Source organism: Danio aesculapii, chromosome 8 (genome assembly GCF_903798145.1).
Source record: "Danio aesculapii chromosome 8, fDanAes4.1, whole genome shotgun sequence".
Taxonomy (NCBI): Eukaryota; Metazoa; Chordata; class Actinopteri; order Cypriniformes; family Danionidae; genus Danio; species Danio aesculapii.
The window spans coordinates 21,827,363-21,847,362 of NC_079442.1; the positions used below are offsets into that span (position 1 = coordinate 21,827,363).

The 20,000-nt window shown below is 35.0% G+C and overlaps 1 protein-coding gene across 1 annotated transcript in view; it reads left to right on the forward strand.

Annotated features, from left to right (window-relative positions):
* The window catches only part of ipo11 (importin 11), a 311,095-nt gene that overhangs the window by 260,861 nt on the left and 30,234 nt on the right, over nucleotides 1–20,000 (forward strand). The gene's annotated exons all lie outside the window — the stretch shown is intronic.

A 20,000-nucleotide genomic window follows, 5' to 3' on the forward strand; every position in this document is an offset into this window, starting at 1 on the left:
AAAATGATGGGTACAAGAGCACAATGTTTTTCTGATTTAATATTAGAGGCAACAATTGTACTTTGTGCGCTAATCGTGATAAACACAAAGAAACAACATAAACAATAGTGGGTAGTTAAAAAAATAGGTCACACATGTTAGTTATGTATTTACTAACATGAACAAATAAGGAACAATACTTGTACAACATTTATTTATCATAGTTTAACTTTTACAAATGCATTATTAACTTTCAAATTCATTTTAATAATTATTTTTAGGGGTTTTCACCTTTATTTGGATAGGACAGTGGAGATTTTACAGACAGGAAAGTGTGGGGAGCAGAGATAGGGAAAGGATCGGCAAAGTACCTCGAGCCGGGAAACGAACTCGGGTCACCATGAGCACGTTGATGGATTGTGTCGACACACTAACCACTAGGCTATTGGCGCCGAAAAACAACTATATTTTCATTAAAGAGCCCCTATTATGGGTTTTTTTAAAATTACCATCCATGCAGTGGGTAGCGCAGCTCTAAGTGAATGAAAACATTTTCAGGTTTAAATCTGAAAGTGCACCGTGTTTAAAACTATTGATTCTTTTGAGTCGACTCAGAACCAAATTAATGATTCGTCCTTTGTTCGGGTCTTTTGCCTGAACGCATCGACGTCAGTACGAGATGTCGCCAAATATGAAGTGCCAGATCCGGTAAAACTTGAACACGCCTTTCCCTTCAGACACTAGCGAAGTGCAAGGGATCATGGGATTGATCATAATGCGAAGATTACTGTCACTGAGAGATGGCCAGACATGCAACTGTAGGGAATAAAGGATTAAAGTTAGTTTTCACAACAATAACACAGTATAGCCAGCCGTTAAGATTGTTCCTGTAATTTTTCTGATGATTGATAGAATAACCTACTTTGTCAGTAGCTGTTACACTAATGTACGTACCAGTTCTTCTTCCTTAAGATCCTGTAAGTTTTTTTACTTCCTACACAAAATGTAAGTTTAGTTAAAATGGTTGCCTGCATACAAAATATGTATTTAATTGTGTGTTGTAACTTGTAATCGCTCCGTGTGGCTTGTAATCACTTATCTGTGATCAGTGCTTGTACTGTGTCTCTCGGGTTAAATCTTTTTGGGTTATTCACATATCTCGTCAAAAACCATGTTGAAAACACAATGCCTGCTTTTTCCTTTACCGAATTAAATGACTTTTGTGCTCACATGTGGGTTAAGAATAGAGTATAAGCTGGTGTGCTCATGTTAGGGTTAAGAATAGTGTATACAGTGCATCCAGAAAGTATTCAAAGTTCTTCACTTTTTCCACATTTTTTTTATGTTACAGCTTTTTTCCGAAATGGATTAAATTAAATTATTTCCTTAAAATTCTACACACAATACCCCATAATGACAATGTGAAAAAGATTTTTGGAAATTGTTGCAAATTTGTTAAAAATAAAAAACTTGAAACAATCACATGTAGACAAGTATTCACAGCCTTTGCTCAATACTTTGTTGATGCACCTTTGGTAGCAATTACAGCCTGAATTCTTTTTGAATATGATGTCACAAGCTTGGCACACCTGTCTTTGGGAATTTTTGCTCATTCCTCTTCGCAGTACCTCTCAAGCTCTATCAGGTTGGATGGGAAGTGATGGTGTACAGCCATTTTCAGATCTCTCCAGAGATGTTCAATAGGATTTAGGTCTGGGCTCTGGCTGGGCCACTTAAGGATATTCACTGAGTTGTTGTGAAGCCACTCCATTGTTGAAAAACATCCCCACAGCATGATGCTGCCACCACCATGTTTCACTGTAGGGATGGTATTAACCTGGCGATGAGCGGTGCCTGGTTTTCTCCAAACATAACGCCTAACATTCACTCCAAAGAGTTCAATTTTAGTATCATCAGACCAGAGAATTTTGTTTCTTGTGGTCTGAGAGTCCTTCAGATGCCTTTTGGCAAATTCCAGGCGAGGAGTGGCTTCTGTCTTGCCTCTCTACAATACAGACCTGATTGGTGGATTGCTGCACAGATGGTTGTCCTTCTGTAAGGTTCTTTTCTCTCCACATAAGGATGCTGGAGCTCAGACAGAGCGACCATCGAGTTATTGATGACCTCCCTGACTAAGGCCCTTCTCCCCCAATCACTCAGCTAAGATGGCCGGCCAGCTCTAGGAAGAGTCCTGGTGGTTCCAAACATCTTCCACTTACGGATGATGGAGGCCACTGTGCTCATTGGAACTTTCAGAGTAGCTGACATTTTTCTGTAACCTTCCCCAGCCTTGTGCCTTGAGACAATCCTGTCTCGGAGGTCTACAAACAATTCCTCATGCTTGGTTTGTGCTTTGCACTGTCAACCCTAGGGCCTTATATAGACAGGTGTATTCCTTTTCAAATCATGTCCAATCAACTAAATTTACCACAGGTGAACTCCAATTAAGCTGCTGAAACTTCTCAAGAATGATCAGTGGAAACAGAATTTACCTGAGCTCAATTTAGAGCTTCACGGCAAAGGCTGTGAATACTTATGTACATGTAATTTATCAGGTTTTTTATTTTTAATAATTTTTTTTACATTAACATTATGGGGTATTGTGTAGAACTTTGAGAAAATAAATTAATTTAATCTATTTTGGAGTAAGGCTGTAACATAATAAAATTTGGAAAAGTGAAGCGCTATGAATAATTTCCGGATGCACTGTATGCTGGTATTTAACTGCATTAAAACCTGTTGTCCATATTATTTGTTTCCTACCGTGGAAGTGATGGTAACGGTTTTCAGCTTTCTTCAAAATATGTTCTTCTGTGTTCAAAAATAAATAAAAATAAACTCAAAGTTAGAGTAAATAGTGAATTAATTTTCACTTTTGAATGAACTATCGTTAGTTACCCACTTGTCTGTATGTGTTGTAGTTCTGTGATTAATGTAAATACCATATATTATTATTATATATATTTTGTTGGTGTATGATTTAGGGCCAATATCAATAAACAGTAGCTAACACCATGATCTGTACTTGTAGTTTTGCAGTTAGTTAATGTTAGCAATTCGTCAATGCCTCAGCTAACATTAGCAATGAGCAATACATGTTACAAGGACTGCAAAGTGTGTGGCAAAGTGTGTGGTCTGTTGTTGTTTTTTTGTTTTCCTGCTTTTTTATGGGATCCATGTCACCCCCGGTGTTTAAATAAGAACAATAGCAAGAAAACAAAATGCCATTGCAGTGCTTTGCAGAGGATTTTCCTTTCCTAATTTTATTTTTGTGTAACACCCACAACGAGCATGTTTCAGCTGAGTGGAGCTTCTGATAGAAAACCTGCCAACAACAACAGCTTCTGCACAACAGCTAAAAATGATCAAATTTACTGTGCGAAGTGCAGCAGTTCAAAAGCCTGTTCGAGCGGCTTTAAGTGAGTCATTTCTCTTAATTGTCTGTATGATAAAACGGTCCTGGTGCTGTTTGATAGTTGCAGGCAGTATAGCGGGTTTGAAATGAAGCACATTTTTGAGCTTGTGAGACGCAGCCTTTTTTCTGTGGTCTTTTATGACATTGTTTCTTTGTTCAAGAATGTCGTGGGATGAGCCCCAGCACCAGAGTACTCGAAAATGACAACTGTGACTTATCGAAACACAATTGCGTGACTTTTTATTTTAATCAAACATGGATGAAGGGCCACTCATTTTTCATTTTTTAGGATTGGAAAAATATCCATTGCAATGATACCTTTACTTTGTGGACTATTGTTTGTGTAAATACTTTATCCAGTTATTTAGGTTAGGTTTAGTTAGGTTAGGTTAAGTTAGGTTACTTTATTTATACCAGTAGGTAGATTTGTTTTGCAGTCAAGAGTCCTCATTCACAGTGCCACACAAAAACTCACACACAGTATAGTGACAAGAACAAAAGAACATAAAGACATAAAATATAGACTCAAGACACTCAAGAAGTGTCGAGACACCATCAACCCCCCAAATAAATAAAATAAAGTTAATTCAATGATACATAAAATAAAAACTACAAGACCCAGAAACATACTTTAGTTTATGTCTTATTTAATAGCTGCTGGTATGAAACCATTTTTGTATGGTTTAGTTCTACAGCTTGACTAAAAAACTGCAACCAGAAGGAATGAGCTGAAACTCTGAGTGTAGGGAATGAGCGGTGTGACTTAAAATTGAATTTGTTTATTCTTATTAGCTGCCTGGTGTACACAGCCTCCAGGTTGGCTTTAGTGACATCCCAATCAGCTTACTGGACCACTTACCTATCTGATTTAGTGTGTTTTTATACTTCACAGAAAGGTTCCCAAACCATGACACCAAAGTAAAAGATAAAACTGATTTAAGAACAGCATGGTAAAATAAGAAACGATTGGAAACGATGGAAATGGAAACGATTTAACTTCCTCAAACAGATTAGTCTGTTAAGAATAGTCTAACTTGTACTTTTTGTCATTTTTAGACATTTTGTTGTATACCTTTGCAACTATGGTACTTGCCTTAGTAGTATTAGAGCATTGGTAGTTAGGTCATACACTGTAAATAGCGATTAGTTGACTTTATTTAAAAAAAGTAAAACTGTTGCTTTTAAAGCAATTAGTTGACCACTTAATAATGTAAATAAATTTGTTGCCTTCAATCAATACAGGCTTTCATGGGCAACTTGAGGAAGATATGGAGAATATTGTTATAATCCATTCCAATATGGGCAATCATATTCTTCCAAATTGACCCTTTAAAAAAAACCCAGTATGTAATCAGTATGAGATTGTCATTTGCCATTTGTAAAGAAGACATGATTGTAGCTCATTAAATATTGGCATCAATGCTGCTTCAGGGGAATAAAATCTGCAAATGATGCTTTTAATCATCTCATGAGCATTGCATATGGATTGGACACAGTGTTATTTAAAAATTATTTAAAATTATTAAAATTTTAACTTAAGGTTAGGTGATGTTAACCTAAATACTTAAGGCTTTTTTACAACCTTCTGTTGATCTACTTGTAAGTTGAAAAAAATGATCTGTGACCATTTTAACAAGGAAAAAGGGGGGGGGAAAGTTTTTTTGTTGTTGTTGTTGTTGTTTTTGTTTTGGTTGTTTGTCCTTTAATCTTTGATGAATTTTCAAATATTACCCCACATTAGAAAAAACAAAACCATTTTTTTAAATATTCATTAAGCCTTTACATGACTAGGGTATGAAAATTGTTCCTAAATTTTGATCTGCCAGCTTAAAAACCATTTATACACCACATAAAAATAATTTACACATTGCACACACACACACACACACACACACACACACACAATAAGAATCCGCTGTTTTAATTATTTGAATGTTTTCTTGCTAAAATATTTGCTTAACATGTTTGAAAGACAAATATGATTAAATATTAATGAAAAAAACTCACACTGATGAGGGAAAGCCTAGCCATTTACAGAGTTTGAGATGAATGATGACGTTGTTTTTTTTTATTTAAATTTAGCTGCCTTGTTTTAAAGTTTTAGTGTAGTTGGTGATTTTTTTTTCCCCTTAGGACAAACAGAATTCTAAGACCACAATCTTGCCTTGCTGTTCCTAAACTACAAAAACTGAAGATATGAGCGCAGTGGTCAAATACATCTATCAAATTTCCCAATGACATGTAAACTGTTTGCAGATGGACACCACCACTTCCCAATACATAATTGGTTCTGTCAACTGTTCAAGTAGCAAAGTAACCAAAGTATTCATCTTTCAGAATATTCATATTCATCAAATATTCATCTAACTAATTTTACACCTACTTTCCCTGAAAGACTGCAATGTTTTAAGTAGAGGTGGACAGGTTATTATCTGGTTAACATAATTGGCATGATGTAACCACTTAGGGACAATGGAACAAACAGCTTCGGTTTTGCCTTGTTTTGATGCTTTTACTTATTGGACACATACCTGGAACACTTTGACTCGGCAGTACTCAAAAGCAGCAGCACATTGAATTACATTAGTGTTCCTGCAGAAAGTTGCACAGTTATTAGAGCAGTTTTGAAAGAAGAGCGAGGCGAGTGATTGAGGAAATGGACACAGCGAGCAATCAGTCTGAACATAACAGGCGGTGGGGTGCCGAACATTCAGTAGATAAAGTCAGAAAGATCTATTGCTTTACAAATCTGCCTTGACACTGGGAAGGTGTAAGTTCCTCCTGGTTAATGATGCACAAAATGGATTAAAAGGAAAAATGTCCCCCTTTTTATCACTTTTCTCAGCATGAAACAGGTTTGGATTTAAAAAGGTTTATTTCAAATCATCGCAGCCATTAAGCAAACAACAGTCCTGATGTTAGGGACAGGGAGATATTTGTGCAGTCATTCCCACACAAATTGATGCCAGCAGCTTCAGACAGTGGGGCAGTTCTAGTTTAACCTTGTTTAACCTTGTTTCGCCAACTGGTTAACCTGTCATTGTGTTGCGACTGATGGGCAGTGTATCATTGCCATTGTAAACAAGAAATAGAACTGGGATAGTTTCACCTTGGTGGTTTATTGGCAGCTTGCGCTCATTTTTCTTGGACACATTTTGGCAATAAAGTGCCATACATTCCCCTGTCACTACTAGATGCACCTTTCCATCTGCTTGTTAATGCAAATATCTAATTAGCCAATCACTTGGCAGCAAATCAATGATGTTAAGCCAACCCAGGCTCATTGGAAATACATGCATCAGCCTACATTTTTGTAAAACGTAAAAAAAATAATAATACATTGCTCATGGTACGTTTTGTTTCACGTTTCACATTATAGATTCATTAGAGCACACTATCTGCATTTTCACAAATCTGAAATATGTAAATTATGGTGCATTTGATTGTGCATTTTAGATACAAGTTCCTTTTGTACAATGAACCACTGGCTTAATTGTTAAATAGCACCTATGATGAAAATCAACATGTTTTTAAAACAGTGCATGTTTGTAATAAATACAGTAAAATTGCTACGTAATTCATCAACACAGCCACATAGTGTCAGTACAATTATCAAAAAAGAAGCTTCAATTCCAGTTTGTGGACTTAAATGAGGTTAATTTTGTACATTAATATAATGACATAACATATGTCTATACGTTATATTAACGTACCATCCTGGATATTAAAGTGTCCTGTCACATTTGCCATGCAAAAACAGTGCAAAGCTAAACACGTGCACATGCGTGATTTTTATAACGACATTGCGTGTGACTTATTGTTGCAGAAAGGCTTAAATTAACTCCACAACCAACCATTCAAATAACCATTGGGAAAGTTCTTACTGTAGTAAGAGAAATCTGCTTCATTCTTGTCTGTCACTGTGCTGTTTATGTATGCGAAGGCTACACGCATTAGAGCAATACAGATTGCCATGGCTCTCTGGCTCTGACACGCATGTGGGAACAGTGGGCGGGGAGAACCAGCTCATTTGCATTAAAGGCACAGGCAACAAAAACAGCTACAATGTCTGAACAGCTCAAACTTCCCACATTTAAAAATGTATATAAATTATCTGATGGGTATTTTGAGCTGAAACTTTATAGACACATTTTGGAGACACAAAAGACATGTATTAAATCTTGAAAGCGGGATAAAAATAAACTAAACTCATCTAATTGTGTTCAAAATCAAATGTAAGAGAATAAACCTATACAAACATTCACAAAAATCCAACGAGACTGTGTTGAGAACCATGTTTACATGGTCAAGATGGTCTACTGTGGTTCAGACTTAGCATCAGAATTTAAATGGCTTTGTAAATTTCTTTAAAAAAGGATTCATTGAATTTACTGCAATTTTAAGGTAACTGGTTGCAAACAATGTATATGTGCTGAATTTAAACAAATTAAATGTAGTAATGTTCAGCTAAATGTGAATGTCTAAATTCAGCACATATATAAATTGTTTGCAACAAGTAACCTTGAAAAAAAATAGTAAATCTGATGAATACTTTTTTCAGTGTAGCTGCTCTACTGCTGGTGGATCTACTGGGATTTGCATGTACAGTATATCCAACTCTGTGGTATATTGACTAGGGCTGTGACACAGTTTAAAGGGATATTGTAATTGGATATTTCTGTATTATTTATTCTATATTAATGTGCTGAATTAAAACACATTTACGCACACCACTCGCCCATAATAGGACAGTTCACCCAAAAATGAAAATTCTCATCATTTACTCTCCCTTCACTTGCTTTAAACCTTTATGAGTATCTTTCTTATTTTCTTTTTTTTCCTTTTTCTTTTTTTTTTTTTGAATACCACAGTTATGCATCATGAATTCCTCCTATCTTGTATCAATAGTTCAGGCTACTTGTGGTTAGGGCTGCACGATTCATCGAAGAAAGATTGCGATCTCGATTTTACCCTACACACGATCTTAATTCAGTTTTTTCAGTTGATTCAGCCAATTATATTTTCAAGCTCAGGAGAAAATCGTAAAAATCGTAAAAAGCATGCATATTCACATTGTTTTATATACATTGCTCAGCAACATGGACACCTCCAAATGGTGTTAATAGTGTCACATACAGCATTTATAGGGTATAAATCAACTCACAATGTAATTTCTCTGTTAATGTTATAACGTATTTGTGGCTGTGAAACCACACAAGAGCTGACGCACTGTTTGTTTACAACTGAGAAGCCGTGCACATGCCTGTCAAATATGTCAGCTTTAGAGAACAGAACATGCATATGCTGTGAATAACAGGCAGTAATGTTGTAAATAACGTTCAGTTTGTTGCACAGAGTGATTTGTTGGAGAGCAGCGCGGAAAGTAGGATTTTGCATGTATGTTTTTTTCTCAAAGTGACTGTAGTCATGACATAAACGCACTCTGCAGTGAAAGTAAAACCAAAAGCACGAACATCATTTAAATGATTGCATTTTAGAGTTATGAATATGACAAGCATTTGATACGTTTTTTATTTCATAGGTAACACAGAGTGTTGTGCATGAGAATAAAGGTTTATGGGGTCAGTATAACTACTCTAGCCTATATATAATATTGAATCTAATGCAAGAGGGAATCTGATAATGATAAATGTCTCATTTTACCAAAGAAATAAATGGTCTAATAATGTTGTCAATGACAAATGTCAAGCATTTCTCAAATATAATAATTAATCTTTAGAATTGTTAATAGTTGTATTCTGATGTAATCTACTGTGAATTAACAACCAGGACAAATTTAAAGTCTGTTCAAGTCCACCATTCCAAGTCAATACAAAATGTGTCATTTTAATCAACAGTAGACCTACACAAAGTCCTAATATTATTGATGTTTTACCATATGTTTGTGCAATAATAATAGCCTACTCATATTCATTTTTATTTGACATCTACAGAAAAAAAGCAAAAAAAAAAACAAAACATGATTCTCATTTTAGCCAGAATCGTGCAGCCCTACTTGTGGTATAATAGTGTGAAGGAGATCTGAGCCCATGTTGGGGGATTTAAACGTGTTATACACGCCTTCTAGGGAAGGTGAACAACATGATAGACGAGACAAAGAAAATATGAAATCCTAATTAATTGGGGTTTCGAATTTGGGAGCTGACGAGGCCAAAATAACAAATGAAAGTTAATTTATTTTAAGCTTCTACCTTACCTGTTCAAATAATATAAAAGAAAAGACAATCAACTACTCTATCTACCTAACACGAAATATAGTGACACGAAATAAGTCTATAAAGTGCCATCAGATTCCTTACTGTCCCAATATCATATACAATATTTACAAAACTATATACAAAACCAGCAACCACATTTGAGGAACAATCCACAAATCAAAGAGGTAGAAAGGTCAAATGATCCAGTAAATCAGAAGTAGCAAACTGTACTCACAAATCTCACTAGTCACAAACTTCAGCACATACTAAATCTCAGCACTATCCAACAACAAACATCTCAAAGAACCCAAGGAGCAAGAGTGACCAAACAAAGGGTAACCACCAAAGAAGTTGTGGCGCAGCTTTTAAAATACTATAGGCCATTCAGGAGCAAGCAACCAGTCTAAAGTGGCCAATAAGACGTTTCCTAGGCAGAACAGAAAGGCAGATGAAACATGACAATCATAGGGTTGTACCAGGCCCATATTAACTACCAACTGAGCATCGTTCAAACACCTGAGCTTAACTGTGTTGTTGCTGACCGAGTCAATTCTTTCTATTGGGCTGCTGATAAAAAAGACACCAATTGCCATTGTATTGCTGCAAAAGCCAAATATAATTTTCAAAATAACTTCGACTGAAAGAATAGTCAGAATAATAAATAATCATTTAAGGGGATTTCAAGGAAAAAAGCGAATCTATACAAGCAAGGTGTACCTAATAAAGTGGCCAGTTAGTGTAGATTTTCTAGATTGGGTATTTTGTCCTTACTCAATTAAAGCAAATACAGACAGTCCAATTAAAACCATACTTTTGCTTACATTCATTCATACTGACAAGTAGCTTCCAAGAGGACATCCAGCATCTCAAGGCTATTTATTTGAAGTGAATTAGTCATTTTTTTTCCTGATGACGTGAACTGGGTAGGTTAAACATGCATAATGTGTTATTATTGATGCTGCCTCCCGTATTAGTGTCTCTGTCAAACTCAATATCGAGACTCATCCCTGCCTCCTTTTCCTCTTGTCACCGCCTGCCTTCTCTCATTATTTGTTTGTACGCTCCGGGGTTTGAAGGTCAATCCAAACAAGAATACTGAATCAAAACCGTTTGCTTTCCGGGATGTGATATTGCATAACGGATCCATCTATTTAATAAGCATTTCCCTCTGATTTATTGCCCGTGAATCCCAGAGTGTGCCAGATTCAGTTAGCCTGTTAAAAAAATCTTTTTTTATTTAATGCTGCTCTGAGCAAAGTGATCCTCATTTCACAGGCTTTTAATTTTTCACTTTTCTTTGTCTTGTGGCGAGGGGCTTTCCTTGTATTTGTTTGGGTAGAAAAAAATTGAATGCTTTGATATTAATGGCATATACGTTTTGTATTGTTTATGGCCTTGTTTGGAGCTACACTACATTATATTTGGATAGAAATCTCCTATTTTCAACAAGATCTTATTTTTTTAGAAATATCGTAAAATGTATACTATGAAATATAATTCTGATTTAAAATTACAGGTTATTTTTTAAGTAAAGTTTATTTATATACTAATTTCGAGAGGATCACATGCTTATGATTGCTTGCAGCTGGTCCCGCATTATCCAAGTTATGATTCACCAATCAGACCAAAGCCAATATAAATACCCTAAGTTCCATATCACAACCATCTTCATTTTGAAGAATCCCCCTATCCACCCCTACTACTCCTCCTTTCCTAGATTGGTGGCCCAGTGGTTAGCACTGTTGCCTCAGAGCAAAAACGTCACTGGTTCTAGTCCTTACCAAGCCGGTCGACGTTTCTGTGCGGAGTTTACACATTCTCCCCGTGCTCCCACGTTTTCCCCGGTTTCCTCCCACAGTCCAAAAACATGCAACTTAAGTTAATTGACTAATCCAAATCGCAGGCTCGGCGCCAGGATGTCATAACTGAGGGGATCATTTTAATCTCATAGAGGGGCACTAGACCTGGTGACTGATTTTGGTCCCTCTTGTTCTGTTCATTTAGGCTGTTTATTCACTTATTTATTATTACTTTGCATTACTGACTTAAGTAATATACTTTTTATAGTAATAATAATATGCACAATTTTACAATTACTGATTTTATCAGTGAAGGTAATGCAACAATACTGTTTATGTTAGACGGAACATGGCTTCAGCGCTAAACGAGTGGTTTAAATGATATTTTATTCCTTTTATTTCTTTCCGTTTTATTTTAAATAATATAAATGTTCAAAGTTTAAGGTAAAGACGTAAAACTATGCTCACACATGCGAGCTAACCCACAGTTAGACTATTCTATAACCAGTAAATAAATATAGTGTTATATTTATTAGTGTTATATATATTGTGGGTTGGGAAAAAAATTAAATGTTACAATCTAATGTCACTTAAAAAAGTAGCTAAATGTGTTACTTGGTTACATTTTAAGGCATTAGTGTATCCAGAAAAATGCCTAAAAAAGATACCTAAATTCACAGTTATTGCTGTGAAAATTGGTTACATTTTGGCATGGATAACATGCAACTCAATAGGCTATATAACTTTTTTAAAACTGTGTTAGACTATCTTTTGTAAATTGTTAGACTAAAGATTTATGTTAGACTATCATAAGTGAGTTTTTTTTTTTTCGTGATATTGTCTGGTTGGCATTTGTAAAAACACCATCATAAACCATTAGGCTAATAGGCTCACCCGTCATTTTATTTATTTATCCAGCTGATTTTAATAACAGTTTTCAGGTTACATTTTTATTTTTTAGGGCCATGAGCTACAAGTCAAAACTAAATCAATATGCTAACTGTATTTTAGCTCTTAAAATAGGCCTACAATATATTTTCTGGTGTTTAATTTTGCATGAGCAAATAGCAGTATAGCTTAAATTAAATATTTTGAAAAGATTATCATTCAGCCTACCTGCAGCGCATGTGTGAGGTTAATCTGCTGCAAATCCACTTACTCATGCACTATACCTATTTCATTTATAACATTGTAAACTTGACTAAGCAGGCCGATCATCTTTAAACTGAAAAGGCATTTTTAATTTGACTGCTGCTGCATAATGGGATGTTTCTTTTCAGAACTGTTAAAGTGCAAACATTCAAAAGGATTCTGCGTTTTGTCAATTTTACCTTAATTTTAATAATATTAATGATAATGAGTATAATAAATTAAAATATGAATTATAATAATTCTTTCTCCACCAGTGTGGAGTAGTCTATCTTTATCTTCAGTTTCAGTGTGTTTACCTTTTTTTTGGAAACAACTTGTAAATGTTAATAATATTGGTCCCAATTTAAATGCTTATTATTTATTTATATATCAAATTATTTTGTACTTTTGATGATGTTTATGTTTGCTTAGGCTTTCAACTGTGAGAAGTGTTTCAGGTGAAGTCTGCTGCTTGTTTGTTTGTTTTGTTTAGCTGTATGTTTGTTATTACGTGTTGTACTCTGTTTGATTTATGTCTTTGGGACCCCCTCGAAAATGAGGTGGCTCATTTCAGGGGGCTATCCCATTTAATAAATTTAAATTTAGTGTCACATGATCTTAGGAAATCAGTCTAATATCCTTATTATTAGTTTTTTTTTTCAACATGCTTTCCTTTGATGAATAGAACGCTCAAAGGTACATTTATTAAATAAGTTAAGAAATGCATGCTTATTGTAAAAAATAATGCATATTTTCTTAATTAAAATATAAAGTAATACAAAAAGATTTTCGAAAAAATTACTCACCCTAAACCAGACCCCCTAGTTTTTCACAATTCCGTGATCGCTGAATCAGCTGAATTGCTGGAAAGTAGCAAATATTTGCGATCCTGCAAAATTCTTATTTAAGCGCAAAAAAATGTAAATATTTTCATAAAACATACGATTCCAAACCATATTCATTCATTTTCTTCTTTCGCCTTAGTCTCTTTATTAATCCGGAATGAACCGCCAACTTATTCAGCACATGTTTTACGCAGCGGATGCCCTTTCAGCTGGGAAACATCCATACACACTCATATACTACGGACAATTTAGCCTCCCCAATTGACCTATACCGAATGTCTTTGGACTGTGCAACTGGAGCACCCGGAGGAAACCCACGCAAATGCAGGGAGGTCATGCAAACTCCACACAGGACTCCGAGGCTCGAACCAGTGACCTTCTTACTATGAGGTGACAGCACTACCTACTGCGCCACTGTCACCTCCAAGCCATATAATCAAATTATATTTATTATAGCTTGCAATGAATAGTTTTACATGACTTACAGACATTGCATACGCAAAAAAATTTACATCACATCTGCACCCTCACAATCGTTACACATCACATGGAAGGAGGCGGGATTGTTTTGCAGCCTGTGCAGTAAGCAGACACGAATGAACCGCAAGTGATTTACATGTGAAGTCAATGAAAAGATGGGCTTAGACATCCTGTGGTGCAAATTGGGACATTTTGTAAGAAAGTGAAAGCAAAAGAAAAAAGAAAGTGGGAGCAAACATCTAACAAACGGAGCAGTGGAACAGACAGAAAAGCAAACAGCCGCAGGACTAAATTGAGGGGTCATTATTTGTTCTTTACATGTAAGGCTGGTATTATAATGTGTACAGTAAATGATTTCGTTGAACTCTTTCCTGCAGTTAGCGAGAGAAAACACTTCCCTACCATGAGGAGTTTTACGACATTTCGTGTTTTAGCTTTATCACGGTAGCGGAAGCCTTAACGCATGTCCTGAGTGAGGTACATGATGTCAGATGCCCCAGGGAGTGATCTGAGAGAAAGTAAGAACGTGGATAAAAATAAGACTTATGCAACTTTCCTTTGGCTTAATCTCTTTGTTTTAGATCTGTTTTAGATCTTGTCTTGACGAGACCAAAAAAAGAAGCTTTATTTTTTGATTTGTGTCATTGTCATTGTGTCAGATTGCACACCTAACATAGTAGGATACCTAATATGGTAAATAAGATATTAGGTACATTAATATATATATATATATATATATATATATATATATATATATATATATATATATATATATATATATATATATATATATATATATATATATATTTATATATATATAATTTTATATATTAATATCTATTTTTAATCGTAAAATTGTCCGCAAATTTCTGGGAAGTACCACCACAAAATCAGTATTTTTTTATTGCAAAAAAATGTGAAAAACAAGGGGGACTGCTAAACTATTCCCCTATCATTTTCAATAATTTATTTTCTAGAAGCAGTAACATATTCATGAGAGGAACTGAGAGGAATTCACTATATTTGATGATTTTTTTACAACTAATTTCTTCTGCCTTCAGATATTTTATAGCCTAGTTAAAGCTTGTATCCAAATCTTTTTTGTTCCAAATTATTGATGGAAACATATTAGCTGATAACATTACCATGTTGTTATGGAGGCAGTCAAAGCCAAATTAGAAGCCCAAAATTTGACAGTCTGCGGTTAAGCAGTTTTCAGTAATTTATTCATATAACGCAGGTTTTTTTTTGCAGATCATATAAAAATAATGACAGCTTTCTCCAGTCTGCCTATGAAAACGTTCAGGCCGGCCCTCATGCCGTTAGCCTAATTAGATTATTATGCAACAGTTATCATAGCATAATAGTAATATGGTAATTTGGCTGGGCAGAAAGAGGGAGGAAAATGAGACATGAGAGAAAGACATTTAGGCTGATTTGGAAGCTCAGGCGTTTAGTGCTAAAAAATAAAACAAAACAAACAACTAAAAAACTTTTAGTAGTAATAAAGTACACATTTTAGACCTAGATAAGCCTTTTGTGTTTACTATCAAAATTAAAACCTGTTCTGTTATTAGCTTACTAGCCTTCATGTCATTTCAAACCCCTCCATATAATTTTAGAAATGCATCAGAAAATTGAGTTCATCCGAAAACAAACTTGCAGTTGCCATAGAATGCATTGATTAAATAAGATAAGTTGTTCATTGATATCTACATAGTAGGTATGTGGTTTTGCTAAGTGCAAAAAATCTCCATTTATAAAAATGAAAAGCTCCATTTAGGAGAATTAGTACCAAGTACTGACCAAGTTTGTTCAGTATAGGTCATGAATATTAATGAGCTCTGTATCAAATTGAGATTTCTGAAGTGTATTGGCATCCTTACACTCAAAAAAAAAAAAAAAATGCAGAAAGAGCTGAGTTTAACTATACGATGCATAAATGTGCATTGAACACTTACATTCAGCAATCTACATGTGTTTGTTGCCTCGTCACAATCATAGTTGGCAAATGTCCCAATATACATGTTAAACTAACAAAAATACATTCCAAAATAGGACCATACAGTGTATGTCTATTGAAGGTGTTGCTAAATACATTTATAATCTGTTTATCCCACAATTTGCATTCTGGTGTGCTGTGAACAGATGGCTGGCTGCTTCTTAAAGTCCACATTAACCAGAAGCTGAGGTCATTTTTATTTATTTTTTCATATTATAACGCAGTTCCTAGAAAAATGGAATATCACGAGAAAACAGTGGGTGTGACTTGTTTGTTTTTTTCTACTGTAAGCTGATTGGAAGTAGTAAAGGAGACATCTCACTCAGAAAAATCGGTTACCTCCTCCTCACCATTTCTGTTTGTTTTTTATAGTGCTGTCAAAACTGACAGTTGGAGGGGTGTGGTTAAGTATGTTAACCACGCCCAATACCTCAAACAGAAGTAATCTGAGAATCTAACCGAAAACAAACAGGAAGTGCATTTTCAGATTTCAATTTTAGATTACAAGAGCAAACCATTTTTTTTTTTTGTCTTGAACATGCACAAATGAATTGTTCACCAAAAAACTAGCATTGTCCGCTAACAAAATCTATATGGTTTTGATCTCATGTGTACTTTAAAAACCATCGCAGATAAATACGAAGCACTGTGCCACTTTTTTTTATTCACTAGTGTCCCCATTCTGCATCTGTCTGTGTTGCTTCGCAACATATAGAAAACAATGTAAACAAGTGCCATTTGCAGACTTTAGTGTCCCTGCCTCTCCTTTCAAAATAAGAGTCCCACATACATACACTACCTGACAAAAGTCTAGTTGCCTATCCAAGTATTAGGAACAACAAATAATAACTTGACTTCTAGTTGATCACTTGTTATCAGAATTGGCTTATATGCAAGGCAAAGGGCTTGAGATTACGCTTATTTGATCAAAATAAATATGATCATGCCTTGATTTTGAATATAAAGTCATGGTGCAGTGGGAAAAGGGATTAAGGACTGCACCCATGCATCTCTGCAATGACTCAAATAACTTATAAATAAAGTCATCTGAAGAAAGAAAGGACTCCCAGAGTTCAAGATTATTTGGATTCATCATCAATGCTTCCTCCTTCATCTTACCCCAGACATGCTAAATAATGTTCATATCTGGTGACTGGGCTGGCCAATTTCTGGAACTTTGATGTGGAGGCTCAAGTGTGAGAAGGAGTGCCATCCTGCTGAAGAATTTGCCCTCTCCTGTGGTTTGTAATGTAATGGGCAACACAAATTTCTTGGTACCTCAGGCTGTTGATATTGCCATCTACTCTGCAGATCTCTCACACACCCCCAAACTGAATGTAACCCCAAACCATGATTTTTCCTTTACCAAACTTGACTGATTTCTTAGAGAATCTTGGTCCATGTGGGTTCCAATAGGTCTTCTGCTGTACTTGTGATTGAGATGATTCATCTGACAAATCTACCTTCTGCCACTCCTCCAAATGATCAACTAGAAGTCAAGTTATTATTTGTTGCTCTTAGAACTGGGATCGATGACAAGACTTTTGTCAGGTAGTGTAGTAAGTTTAATAAGTGAGTTTTGAGTAGCTTTTTTACCAGAGTATTCAGTAGTTGCATGCCAACCGGTTTAAAGGCCTTTGACCTTTTCCACACCTAAATGAAGAGCTCTCGGCACAGCATGTCTCAGACAGCTTAACCTTCAGTTTGTTGATAGGACCACACTGAGAAGCCTCTTGAGTGAGCTCTCCTCTCTACTGTTTTACGTGGCCACGCATTAGCGCTGCTAGCATAACAGCTCTCCGTCCTCTAGAAATGCCTCTTGGGAATGGAGCAGAGCCTCTCTTTTCTTCAAGTGACTGGAGAGGATTGTGTCAGTGGTGCTCTGAGTCAAGTTGATAAGTGCCGTCGGACACATTTGTGCTTCGTTTATTGGCGCTTTCCAGTTTTTTGGAGTTGTGTGCGAGGTGTGTTTAATTGTTTGGTGGCAGACTGAGTCTCTCAGCAGAGTGTTTCCGCTGGAGTCACGACTGACTCTTAATCTCAGATTGCTCCGAGGGAAGTTTTCATGCAATTAGCGAATAAGCATTAGCTTAAAACACATCTGCTAAATGGCTTGTGGGGAGAATGAGGGAAATTTGTTGATGACTTGTCGTAGAGAACAGTGGATGATTTAATCATGACGTCAGCACAAAAATTGCCTAAATATATTCTATTTATAAATGCAAGTTGTCACCTACTTAATTTAGTAAAAAGTGGAGCATTTATGATGTGACAGTTGCTATTTATTTATTGATTCAATCATTTATTTTTTCTGACAATACAGATCTTGAAATGGAGACATTCTCTTATCTCTTACTCATGAAAGCAAGTGTTGCTTGAATCCACAGTCATAAGATTATAACAATATGGAAAAATGAAAATTATAATGAAGCAATAATTGTATGAAAATAGTAATAATAAAATATAAAAACATATTAAAATGACAAATAATAATCAATAATAATAATTATCATTAGCTAATTAGCTAATCATTAGCTAATAATCAATAAAATAATATATTGATATAATGATAATTATATCAATGACTAATGATTATATGATTAAATGAAGAATAAATGATTAAAAACAAATGGAAATAAAACACCACACAAATGAATGCTTTTTTCTTAAAACAACACACACATAAGATTGCTTCAAGGAATCTCAGATCCTTAGTTAGATTGTTCAGTCATAAGTAAAAAATGTTGAAGAATAATATTATTTAATAATGTCATTATTATTTATATATTTATTGTCATTTTATTTATGACACTGGATGACAAAACCTTTTTGATGTGTCAGTGGTCCCCAACCTTTCTATCACCATGACTGGTCAACACTTGACAATATTACTGTGAACTTGCGCTAACGAACTTGCATGCTAAAAAGGCCTCCGTCATTTGCGATCTACAGCAGTTGATCATCTTCTCGTACAGACATGTTGAATTAATCTGATTTGTTGACAAGTGGGTTGCGGATCTATTCCTTGGCAGTTTGTGGTTTCTTCACTGGGCCTTTTCCCCTTTTTGTTTGCTACTTAGTTTGTTACATGGGTAAAATTTTGGCCCTCAAGTGACTGAGATTTAACAGAGAGACTAGTCATTTTTCAAAATAAAAGATTTTTTTTCTAAATAAATGATAATGAATAATATCTGATGACTCAGATAAGGAATAAAACTGAAACAGTTCATTTCTTGTGCGGCCTAGTACCAATTGATCCCCGGACTGGTACCGGTTCTCGGCCCAGGGGTTGGGGACCACTGTTATGTGTAGCTTATTGTGGTGCACAATTTTATTTTATTTTTTGGTAATAGCCAAAAATAAGTTAATTGGGTCAAAATTGCTTCTTTTTCTTTTCTGCCAAAAAGCATTAGAATCAGAATCAGAATCAGAATCAGAATCGGTTTTATTGCCAAGTGTGCTTCACACACACAAGGAATTTGTTTTGGCTACAGAAGCTTCCAGTGTACATAAAGTGACAAGTGACAACACAAAATAATCTGAAAAAATAAAATAATAATAATAAAAAATGATGAACATTAAACAGATGCGGTTAGTGAAGAAACCTGGATGTTGTTAGCATATTAAGTAAGAGATTGTTCCATGAAGATATTTTGGAAATTTCCTACTGTGTTGAAACTCAATTTATGATTAGTAATGTGCATTGCTAAGCAGTTCATTTAGGCAACTTTAAAGGTGCTTTTCTAAATATTTAGATTTCATTTCCTCCTTCTGATTACAGATTTCAAATTGTCGTATCTAGGATAAGTATTGTCATATCCTGTACAAAATGTACATCAGTGCAAAGAATTTTTCAAAAATGTAGACTTAATACTGGTTTTATGGTCACATTTATCATTCTAATATTTAAACATCAGCCTCTTCTCTGTGCATATCAAACAAAAAGTTGATCATTTTTGTTGCGTTAATGTTGTTGTTTTTTAATCACTCAAATGTAATTGTTTACAAATGTATTTTTTTAAAAATACTACTTTATTTTTTTAAGTAGAATTTTTTTATATGTATTATAGAAACTTCAAATTTAGGTAAAAAAAAAAAATCGGCTTAATAGACATTAAACTTTCATTAAAA